Source organism: Camelus dromedarius, chromosome 25 (genome assembly GCF_036321535.1).
Source record: "Camelus dromedarius isolate mCamDro1 chromosome 25, mCamDro1.pat, whole genome shotgun sequence".
NCBI classification, from domain to species: domain Eukaryota; kingdom Metazoa; phylum Chordata; class Mammalia; order Artiodactyla; family Camelidae; genus Camelus; species Camelus dromedarius.
Genome location: NC_087460.1, coordinates 25,610,477 through 25,622,185, shown reverse-complemented (window position 1 = coordinate 25,622,185; position 11,709 = coordinate 25,610,477).

The following is an 11,709-nucleotide window of genomic DNA, read 5'->3' as shown; positions in this document are numbered from 1 at the left end:
TTCAAACCGGCACAAGGAAACAGACTGAGAAACCATAGTAAATGTTTCCCCTGCAACCCGTTCCCTTGGTGCTAGGTGAACGAACGTCTCTCCACATGCTCAGTTCTGAGAGCTAATTGTTGGTGAATGCCGTCCTTCACCTAGCTTGTTGGGAACACAAAGTTTCTTTTCAGTTGCAAACTCCACTTCATACATATATATGGGGATGTACAAGCTCCAACTCGATTTTAAAGTGAAAAATGCAGGAACTTCAAACCGGCACTAGGAAACAGATTGAGAAACCAGAGTAAAAGATTCTCCTGCAACCCGTTCCCTTTTGCTAGATGAACGAACGTCTCTCCACATGCTCAGTTCTGAGAGATTAGTGTGTGTGAAAGCCGTCCTTCACCTAGATTTTTGTGAACACAAAGTTTCTTTTCAGTTGCAAACTCCACTTCATACATATATATGGGGTGGTACTAGCACCAACTCGGTTTTACAGTGAAAATTGCAGGAACTTCAAACCGGCACTAGGAAAAAGACTGAGAAAGCAGAGTAAAACTTTCACCTGCAACCCGTTCCCTTGGTTCTAGATGAACGAACGTCTCACCACATGCTCAGTTCTGAGAGATAATTGTGTGTGAAAGCAGTCCTTCACCTAGCTTGTTGGGAAAACAATGCTTATTTTCAGTTGCAAACTCCAATCCATACTTATATATGGGGAGGTACTAGCTCCAACTCGGTTTTACAGAAAAACCTGCAGGAAACTCAAACAGGCACAAGGAAACAGTCTGAGATACCAGAGTAAAAGTTTCACCTGCAACCCGTTCCCTTGGTGCTAGGTGAACGAACTTCTCTCCACATGCTCAGTTCTGAGAGCTAATTGTGGGTGAATGCCATAATTCACCTAGTTTGTTGGGAACACAAAGTTTCTTGTCAGTTGCAAACTCCACTTCATACATATATATGGGGATGTACAAGCTCCAACTCTATTTTAAAGTGAAAAATGCAGGAACTTCAAACCGGCACTAGGAAACAGATTGAGAAACCAGAGTAAAAGTTTCTCCTGCAACCCGTTCCCTTGGTGCTTGATGAACGAACGTCTCTCCACATGCTCAGTTCTGAGAGATAAGTGTGTGTGAAAGCCGTCCTTCAACTAGCTTGGTGGGAACACATAGTTTCTTTTAAGTTGCAAACTCCACTCCATAGATATATATGGGGATGTACAAGCTCCAAATCGGTTTTAAAGTGAAAACTGCAGGAACTTCAAACCGGCACTAGGAAATAGATTGAGAAACCAGAGTAAAAGTTTCTCCTTCAACCCGTTCCCTTGGTGCTAGATGAACGAACGTCTCTCCACATGCTCAGTTCTGTGAGATATGAGTGTGTGAAAGCAGTCGTTCACCTAGCTTGTGGGGAAAACAAAGATACTTTTCAGTGGCAAACTCCACTCCATACATTTATATGGGGAGGTACTAGCTCCAACACGGTTTTACTGTGAAAACTGCAGGAAAATCACACCGGCACTAGGAAACAGACTGAGAACCCAGAGTAAAAGTTTCACCTGCAAACCGTTCCCTTGATGCTAGATGAACGAACGTCTCTCCACATGCTCAGTTCTGAGAGATAACTGTGTTTTAAAGCCGTCCTTCACCTAGCTTGTTGGGAACACAATGTTTCTTTTCAGTTGCAAAATCCACTCCATACATATATATGGGGAAGTACTAGCTCCAACTCTGTTTTACAGTGAAAATTGCAGGAACTTCACACCGGCACTAGGAATCATACTGAGAAACCAGAGTAAAAGTTTCTCCTTCAAACGGTTCCTTCCTGCTAGATGAACGAACGTCTCTCCACATGATCAGTTCTGAGAGATAAATGTGTGTGAAAGCCGTCCTTCAACTAGCTTGGTGGGAACACAATATTTATTTTCAGTTGCAACCTCCAATCCATACAAATATATGGGGAGGTACTAGATCCAAATCGGATTTACAGTAAAACCTGCAGGAAATTCCAACCACACTAGGAAACAGACTGAGAAACCAGAGTAAAATTTTCTCTTGGAACCCGTTTCCTTGTTGCTAGATGAAAGAATGTCTCTCCACATGCTCAGTTCTGAGAGATAAGAGTGTGTCAAAGCCGTACTTCATATATCTTGTTGGGAACACAAAATTTCTTTTCAGTTGCAAACTCCACTCCATAAATATATATGGGGAGGTACTAGCTCCAACTCTATTTTACAGTGAAAACTGCAGGAACTTCACACCGGCACTAGGAAACAGACTGAGAAACCAGAGTAAAAGTTTCTCCTGCAAACCGTTCCCTTTGTGATAGATGAACGAACGTCTTTCCACATGCTCAGTTCTGAGAGATAAGTGTGTGTGAAAGCCGTCCTTCACCTAGCTTGTTGGGAACACAAAGTTTCTTTTCAGTTGCAAACTCCACTTCATACAAATATAGGGGTAGGTACCAGCTATAACTCGGTTTTACAGTGAAAAATGCAGGAACTTCATACCGGCACTAGGAAACAGATTGAGAAACCAGAGTAAAAGTTTCTCCTGCAACCCGTTCCCTTGGTGCTAGATGAACGAACGTCTCTCCACATGCTGAGTTCTGAGAGATAAGTGTGTGAATGCAGTCCTTCAACTAGCTTGTTGGGAACAAAATGTTTATTTTCAGTTGCAAATTCCAATCCATAAATATATAAGGGGAGGTACTATCTCCAACACGGTTTTACAGTAAAACTCCTGGAAATTCAAACCGGCACAAGGAAACAGACTGAGAAACCAGAGTAAAAGTTTCCCCTGCAACCCGTTCCCTTGGTGCTATGTGAACGAACGTCTCTCAACATGCTTAGTTCTGAGAGATAAGTGTGTGTGAAAGCCGTCCTTCACTTAGCTTGTTGGGAACACAAAGTTCCTTTTCAGTTGCAAACTCCAATATATACATATATATGTTGAGGTACTAGCTGCAACACGGTTTTACAGTGAAAACTGCAGGAACTACAAACCGGCACTAGGAAACAGACTGAGAAAACAGAGTAAAAGTTTCTCTTGCAACCCGTTCCCTTGGTGTTAGATGAACGAACGTCTCTCCACATGCTCAGTTCTGAGAGATAAGTGTGTGTGAAAGCAGTCCTTAAACTAGCTTGTTGGGAAAACAAATTTTCTTTTCAGTTGCAAATTCCACTCCACACATATATATGGGGATGTACAAGCTCCAAATCGGATTTACAGTGAAAACTGCAGGAACTTCAAACCGGCACTAGGAAACAGACTGAGACACCAGAGTAAATGTTTCTCCTGCAACACGTTCCCTTGGTGCTAGATGAACGAACGTCTCTCCACATGCTCAGTTCTGAGAGATAAGTGTGTGTGAAAGCAGTCCTTCACCTAGCTTGTTGGGAACACAATGTTTATTTTCATTTGCAAACTTCAATCCATACATATATATGGGGAGGTTCTAGCTCGAACACGGTTTTACAGTAAAAACTGCAGGATATTCAAACCGGCACAAGGAAACAGACTGAGAAACCAGAGTAAAAGTTTCTCCTGCAGCCCGTTCCCTTGGGGCTAATTGAACGAACGTCTCTCCACATGCCCATTTCAGAGAGATAAGTGAGTGTGAAAGCCGTACTTCACCTAGCTTGTTGGGAACACATAGTTTCTTTTCAGTTGCAAACTCCACTCCATACATATATATGGGGAGGTACTAGCTCCAACTCGGCTTTACAGTGAAAACTGGAGGAATTTCACACCGGCACTAGGAAACAGACTGAGAAACCAGAGTAAAAGTTTCTCCTGCAACCCGTTCCTTTTTTGCTAGATGAACGAACGTCTCTCCACATGCTCAGTTCTGAGAGATAAGTGTGTGTGAAAGTCGACCTTCACCTAGCTTGTTGGGAAAACATAGATTCTTTTCAGTGGCAAACTCCACTCCATACATTTATATGGGGAGGTACTAGCTTCAACTCGGTTTTACAGTGAAAACTGCAGGAAATTCAAACAGGCACTAAGAAACTGACTGAGAAACCAGAGTAAACTTTTCTCCTGCAACCCGTTCCCTTCGTGCTAGATGAACGAACGTCTCTCCACATGCTAAGTTCTGAAAGATAAGTGTGTGTGAAAGCCGTCCTTCACCTAGATTTTTGGGAACACAAAGTTCCTTTTCAGTTGGAAACTCCACTCCATAATTATACATGGGGAGGTACAAGCTCTAACTCGGTTTTACAGTGAAAACTGCAGGAACTTCAAACCGGCAAAGGAAACAGACTGAGAAACCAGAGGAAAAGTTTCCCCTGAAACCCGTTCACTTTGTGCTATGTGAACGAACGTCTCTCAACATGCTCAGTTCTGAGAGATAAGTGTGTGTGAAAGCCGTCCTTCACTTAGCTTGTTGGGAACACAAAGTTTCTTTTCAGTTGCAAACTCCAATATATACATATATATGTTGAGGTACTAACTGCAAAACGGTTTTACAGTGAAAACTGCAGGAACTTCAAACCGGCACTAGGAAACAGACTGAGAAAACAGAGTAAAATTTTCTCTTGCAACCCGTTCCCTTGGTGCTAGATGAACGAAAGTCTCTCCACATGCTCAGTTCTGAGAGATAAGTGTGTGTGAAAGCAGTCCTTCACCAAGCTTGTTGGGAAAAGAAATTTTCTTTTCAGTTGCAAACTCCACTCCACACATATATATGGGGATGTACAAGCTCCAACTCAGTTTAACAGTGAAAACTGCAGGATCTTCAAACCGGCACTAGGAAACAGACTGAGAAACCAGAGTAAAAGTTTCTCCTGCAACACGTTCCATTGGTGCTAGATGAACGAACGTCTCTCCACATGCTCAGTTCTGAGAGATAAGTGTGTGTGAAAGCAGTCCTTCACCTATCTTGTTGGGAACACAATGTTTATTTTCATTTGCAAACTTCAATCCATACATATATATGGGGAGGTTCTAGCTCGAAATCGGTTTTACAGTGAAAACTGCAGGAACTTCAAACCGGCACTAGGAAAAAGACTGAGAAACCAGAGTAAAAGTTTCACCTTCAAACCGTTCCCTTGGTGTTAGATGAACGAACGTCTCTCCACATGCTCAGTTCTGAGAGACAATTGTGTGTGAAAGCAGTCCTTCACCTAGCTTGTTGGGAACACAATGTTTATTTTCAGTTGCAAACTCCAATCCATACATATATATGGGGAGGTACTAGCTCCAACTCGGTTTTACAGTAAAACCTGCAGGAAATTCAAACCGGCACAAGGAAACAGAATGAGAAACCAGAGTAAATGTTTCTCCTGCAACCCGTTCCCTTGGGGCTAATTGAACGAACGTCTCTCCACATGCTCATTTCAGAGAGATAAGTGAGTGTGAAAGCCGTCCTTCACCTAGCTTGTTGGGAACACATAGTTTCTTTTCAGTTGCAAACTCCACTCCATAAATATATATGGGGAGGTACAAGCTCTAACTCGGTTTTACAGTGAAAAATGCAGGAACTTCAAACCGGCAAAGGAAACAGACTGAGAAACCAGAGTAAAAGTTTCCCCTGAAACCCGTTCACTTTGTGCTATGTGAACGAACGTCTCTCAACATGCTCAGTTCTGAGAGATATGTGTGTGTGAAAGCCGTCCTTCACTTAGCTTGTTTGGAACACAAAGTTTCTTTTCAGTTGCAAACTCCAATATATACATATATATGTTGAGGTACTAACTGCAAAACGGTTTTACAGTGAAAACTGCAGGAACTTCAAACCGGCACTAGGAAACAGACTGAGAAAACAGAGTAAAATTTTCTCTTGCAACCCGTTCCCTTGGTGCTAGATGAACGAACGTCTCTCCACATGCTCAGTTCTGAGAGCTAAGTGTGTGTGAAAGCCGTCCTTCACCTAGCTTGTTGGGAACACAAAGTTTCTTTTCAGTTGCAAACTCCACCTCATACATATATATAGGGTTTTAAAAGCTCCAACTCGATTTTACAGTGAAAAATGCAGGAACTTCAAACCGTCAATTGGAAACAGATTGAGAAATCACAGTAAAAGTTTCTCCTGAAACCCGTTCCCTTAGTGCTAGATGAACGAACGTCTCTCCACATGCTCAGTTCTGAGAGATAAGTGTGTGTGAAAGCAGTCCTTCACCTAGCTTGCTTGTAACACAATGTTTATTTTCAGTAGCAAACTCCAATCCATACATATATATGGGGAGGTACTAGCTCCAACTCGGTTTTACAGTAAAACCTGCAGGAAATTGAAACCGGCACAAGGAATCAGACTGAGATACCAGAGTAAATGTTTCCCCTGCAACCCGTTCGCTTGGTGCTAGGTGAACGAACGTCTCTCCACATGCTCAGTTCTGAGAGCTAAGTGTGTGTGAAAGCAGTACTTCACCTAACTTGTTGGGAACTCAATGTTTATTTTCAGTTGCAAACTCCAATCCATACATATATATGGGGAGGTACTAGCTCCAACACGGTTATACAGTAAATCCTGTAGGAAAGTCCAACCGGCACAAGGAAACAGACTGAGAAACCAGAGTAAAGTTTCTCCTGCAACCCGTTCCATTGGTGCTAGATGAACGAACGTCTCTATACATGCTAAGTTCTGAAAAATAAGTGTGATTTAAAGCCGTCCTTCACCTAGCTTGTTGGGAACACAAAGTTACTTTTCAGTTGCAAACTCCAATCCATAAATATATATGGGGAGTTACAAGCTCCAACTCGGTTTTACAGTGAAAACTGCAGGAACTTCAAACCGGCACTAGGAAAAAGACTGAGAAACCAGAGTAAAAGTTTCCCTGCAACCCGTTCCCTTGGTGCTATGTGAACGAAAGTCTCTCAACATGCTCAGTTCTGAGAGATAAGTGTGTGTGAAAGCCGTCCTTCAATTAGCTTGTTGGGAACACAAAGTTTCTTTTCAGTTGCAAACTCCAATATATACATATATATGTTGAGGTACTAGCTGCAACACGGTTTTACAGTGAAAACTGCAGGAACTACAAACCGGCACTAGGAAACAGACTGAGAAAACAGAGTAAAATTTTCCCTTGCAACCCGTTCCCTTGGTGTTAGATGAACGAACGTCTCTCCACATGCTCAGTTCTGAGAGATAAGTGTGTGTGAAAGCAGTCCTTAAACTAGCTTGTTGGGAAAACAAATTTTCATTTCAGTTGCAAACTCCACTCCCCACATATATATGGGGATGTACAAGCTCCAAATCGGTTTTACAGTGAAAACTGCAGGAACTTCAAACCGGCACTAGGAAACAGACTGAGACACCAGAGTAAATGTTTCTCCTGCAACACGTTCCCTTGGTGCTAGATGAACGAACGTCTCTCCACATGCTCCGTTCTGAGAGATAAGTGTGTGTGAAAGCAGTCCTTCACCTAGCTTGTTGGGAACACAAAGTTTCTTTTCAGTTGCAAACTCCAATATATACATATATATGTTGAGGTACTAACTGCAAAACGGTTTTACAGTGAAAACTGCAGGAACTTCAAACCGACACTAGGAAACAGACTGAGAAAACAGAGTAAAATTTTCTCTTGCAACCCGTTCCCTTGGTGCTAGATGAACGAACGTCTCTCCACATGCTCAGTTCTGAGAGATAAGTGTGTGTGAAAGCAGTCCTTCACCAAGCTTGTTGGGAAAACATATTTTCTTTTCAGTTGCAAACTCCACTCCACCCATATATATGGGGATGTACAAGCTCCAACTCAGTTTAACAGTGAAAACTGCAGGATCTTCAAACCGGCACTAGGAAACAGACTGAGAAACCAGAGTAAAAGTTTCTCCTGCAACACGTTCCATTGGTGCTAGATGAACGAACGTCTCTCCACATGCTCAGTTCTGAGAGATATGTGTGTGTGAAAGCAGTCCTTCACCTAGCTTGTTGGGAACACAATGTTTATTTTCATTTGCAAACTTCAATCCATACATATATATGGGGAGGTTCTAGCTCGAAATCGGTTTTACAATAAAAACTGCAGAAAATTCAAACCGGCACAAGGAAACAGACTGAGAAACCAGAGTAAAAGTTTCTCCTGCAACCCGTTCCATTGGTGCTAATTGAACGAACGTCTCTCAACATGCTCAGTTCTAGAGATAAGTGTGTGTGAAAGCCGTCTTTCACCTTGGTTGATGGGAACCCAAAGTGTCTTTTTAGTTGCAAACTCCACTCCATACATATATATGTTGAGGTACAAGCTGCAACTCGGTTTTACAGTGAAAAATGCAGGAAATTCACATCGGCACTAGGAAACAGACTGAGAACCCAGAGTAAAAGTTTCTCCTGCAACCCATTCCCTTTGTGCTAAATGAACGAAAGTGTCTCCACATGCTCAGTTCTGAAAGATATGTGTGTGTGAAAGCCGTACTTCACATAGCTTGTAGGGAACACAAAGATTCTTTTCAGTGGCAAACTCCACTCCATACATATATATGGGGATGTACAAGCTCCAACTCGTTTTTACAGTGAAAACTGCAGGAAGATCAAACCGGATCTAGGAAATAATTTGAGAAACCAGAGTAAAAGTTTCCCCTGTAACCCGTTCCCTTGGTGCTAGATGAACGAACGTCTCTCCACATGCTCAGTTCTGAGAGATAAGAGTGTGTGAAAGCAGACTTTCACCTAGCTTGTTGGGAACACAATGTTTATTTTCAGTTGCAAACTCCAATCCATACATATATATGGGGAGGTACTAGCTCCAAATCGGTATACAGTAAAACCTGCAGGAAATTCAAACCGGCACTAGGAAAAAGACTGAGAAACCAGAGTAAAAGTTTCACCTGCAACCCGTACCCTTGGTGCTAGATGAACGAACGTCTCTCCACATGCTCAGTTCTGAGAGATATTTGTGTGTGAATGTAGTCCTTCACCTAGCTTGTTGGGAACACAATGCTTATTTTCAGTTGCAAACTCCAATCCATACTTATATATGGGGAGGTACTAGCTCCAACTCGGTTTTACAGAAAACCTGCAGGAAATTCAAACCGGAACAAGGAAACAGACTGAGAAACCATAGTAAATGTTTCCCCTGCAACCCGTTCCCTTGGTGCTAGGTGAACGAACGTCTCTCCACATGCTCAGTTCTGAGAGCTAATTGTTGGTGAATGCCGTCCTTCACCTAGCTTGTTGGGAACACAAAGTTTCTTTTCAGTTGCAAACTCCACTTCATACATATATATGGGGATGTACAAGCTCCAACTCGATTTTAAAGTGAAAAATGCAGGAACTTCAAACCGGCACTAGGAAACAGATTGAGAAACCAGAGTAAAAGATTCTCCTGCAACCCGTTCCCTTTTGCTAGATGAACGAACGTCTCTCCACATGCTCAGTTCTGAGAGATTAGTGTGTGTGAAAGCCGTCCTTCACCTAGATTTTTGTGAACACAAAGTTTCTTTTCAGTTGCAAACTCCACTTCATACATATATATGGGGTGGTACTAGCACCAACTCGGTTTTACAGTGAAAATTGCAGGAACTTCAAACCGGCACTAGGAAAAAGACTGAGAAAGCAGAGTAAAACTTTCACCTGCAACCCGTTCCCTTGGTTCTAGATGAACGAACGTCTCACCACATGCTCAGTTCTGAGAGATAATTGTGTGTGAAAGCAGTCCTTCACCTAGCTTGTTGGGAAAACAATGCTTATTTTCAGTTGCAAACTCCAATCCATACTTATATATGGGGAGGTACTAGCTCCAACTCGGTTTTACAGAAAAACCTGCAGGAAACTCAAACAGGCACAAGGAAACAGTCTGAGATACCAGAGTAAAAGTTTCACCTGCAACCCGTTCCCTTGTTGCTAGGTGAACGAACTTCTCTCCACATGCTCAGTTCTGAGAGCTAATTGTGGGTGAATGCCATAATTCACCTAGTTTGTTGGGAACACAAAGTTTCTTGTCAGTTGCAAACTCCACTTCATACATATATATGGGGATGTACAAGCTCCAACTCTATTTTAAAGTGAAAAATGCAGGAACTTCAAACCGGCACTAGGAAACAGATTGAGAAACCAGAGTAAAAGTTTCTCCTGCAACCCGTTCCCTTGGTGCTTGATGAACGAACGTCTCTCCACATGCTCAGTTCTGAGAGATAAGTGTGTGTGAAAGCCGTCCTTCAACTAGCTTGGTGGGAACACATAGTTTCTTTTAAGTTGCAAACTCCACTCCATAGATATATATGGGGATGTACAAGCTCCAAATCGGTTTTAAAGTGAAAACTGCAGGAACTTCAAACCGGCACTAGGAAATAGATTGAGAAACCAGAGTAAAAGTTTCTCCTTCAACCCGTTCCCTTGGTGCTAGATGAACGAACGTCTCTCCACATGCTCAGTTCTGTGAGATATGAGTGTGTGAAAGCAGTCGTTCACCTAGCTTGTGGGGAAAACAAAGATACTTTTCAGTGGCAAACTCCACTCCATACATTTATATGGGGAGGTACTAGCTCCAACACGGTTTTACTGTGAAAACTGCAGGAAAATCACACCGGCACTAGGAAACAGACTGAGAACCCAGAGTAAAAGTTTCACCTGCAAACCGTTCCCTTGATGCTAGATGAACGAACGTCTCTCCACATGCTCAGTTCTGAGAGATAACTGTGTTTTAAAGCCGTCCTTCACCTAGCTTGTTGGGAACACATTGTTTCTTTTCAGTTGCAAAATCCACTCCATACATATATATGGGGAAGTACTAGCTCCAACTCTGTTTTACAGTGAAAATTGCAGGAACTTCACACCGGCACTAGGAATCATACTGAGAAACCAGAGTAAAAGTTTCTCCTTCAAACGGTTCCTTCCTGCTAGATGAACGAACGTCTCTCCACATGATCAGTTCTGAGAGATAAATGTGTGTGAAAGCCGTCCTTCAACTAGCTTGGTGGGAACACAATATTTATTTTCAGTTGCAACCTCCAATCCATACAAATATATGGGGAGGTACTAGATCCAAATCGGATTTACAGTAAAACCTGCAGGAAATTCCAACCACACTAGGAAACAGACTGAGAAACCAGAGTAAAATTTTCTCTTGGAACCCGTTTCCTTGTTGCTAGATGAAAGAATGTCTCTCCACATGCTCAGTTCTGAGAGATAAGAGTGTGTCAAAGCCGTACTTCATATATCTTGTTGGGAACACAAAATTTCTTTTCAGTTGCAAACTCCACTCCATAAATATATATGGGGAGGTACTAGCTCCAACTCTATTTTACAGTGAAAACTGCAGGAACTTCACACCGGCACTAGGAAACAGACTGAGAAACCAGAGTAAAAGTTTCTCCTGCAAACCGTTCCCTTTGTGATAGATGAACGAACGTCTTTCCACATGCTCAGTTCTGAGAGATAAGTGTGTGTGAAAGCCGTCCTTCACCTAGCTTGTTGGGAACACAAAGTTTCTTTTCAGTTGCAAACTCCACTTCATACAAATATAGGGGTAGGTACCAGCTATAACTCGGTTTTACAGTGAAAAATGCAGGAACTTCATACCGGCACTAGGAAACAGATTGAGAAACCAGAGTAAAAGTTTCTCCTGCAACCCGTTCCCTTGGTGCTAGATGAACGAACGTCTCTCCACATGCTGAGTTCTGAGAGATAAGTGTGTGAATGCAGTCCTTCAACTAGCTTGTTGGGAACAAAATGTTTATTTTCAGTTGCAAATTCCAATCCATAAATATATAAGGGGAGGTACTATCTCCAACACGGTTTTACAGTAAAACTCCTGGAAATTCAAACCGGCACAAGGAAACAGAC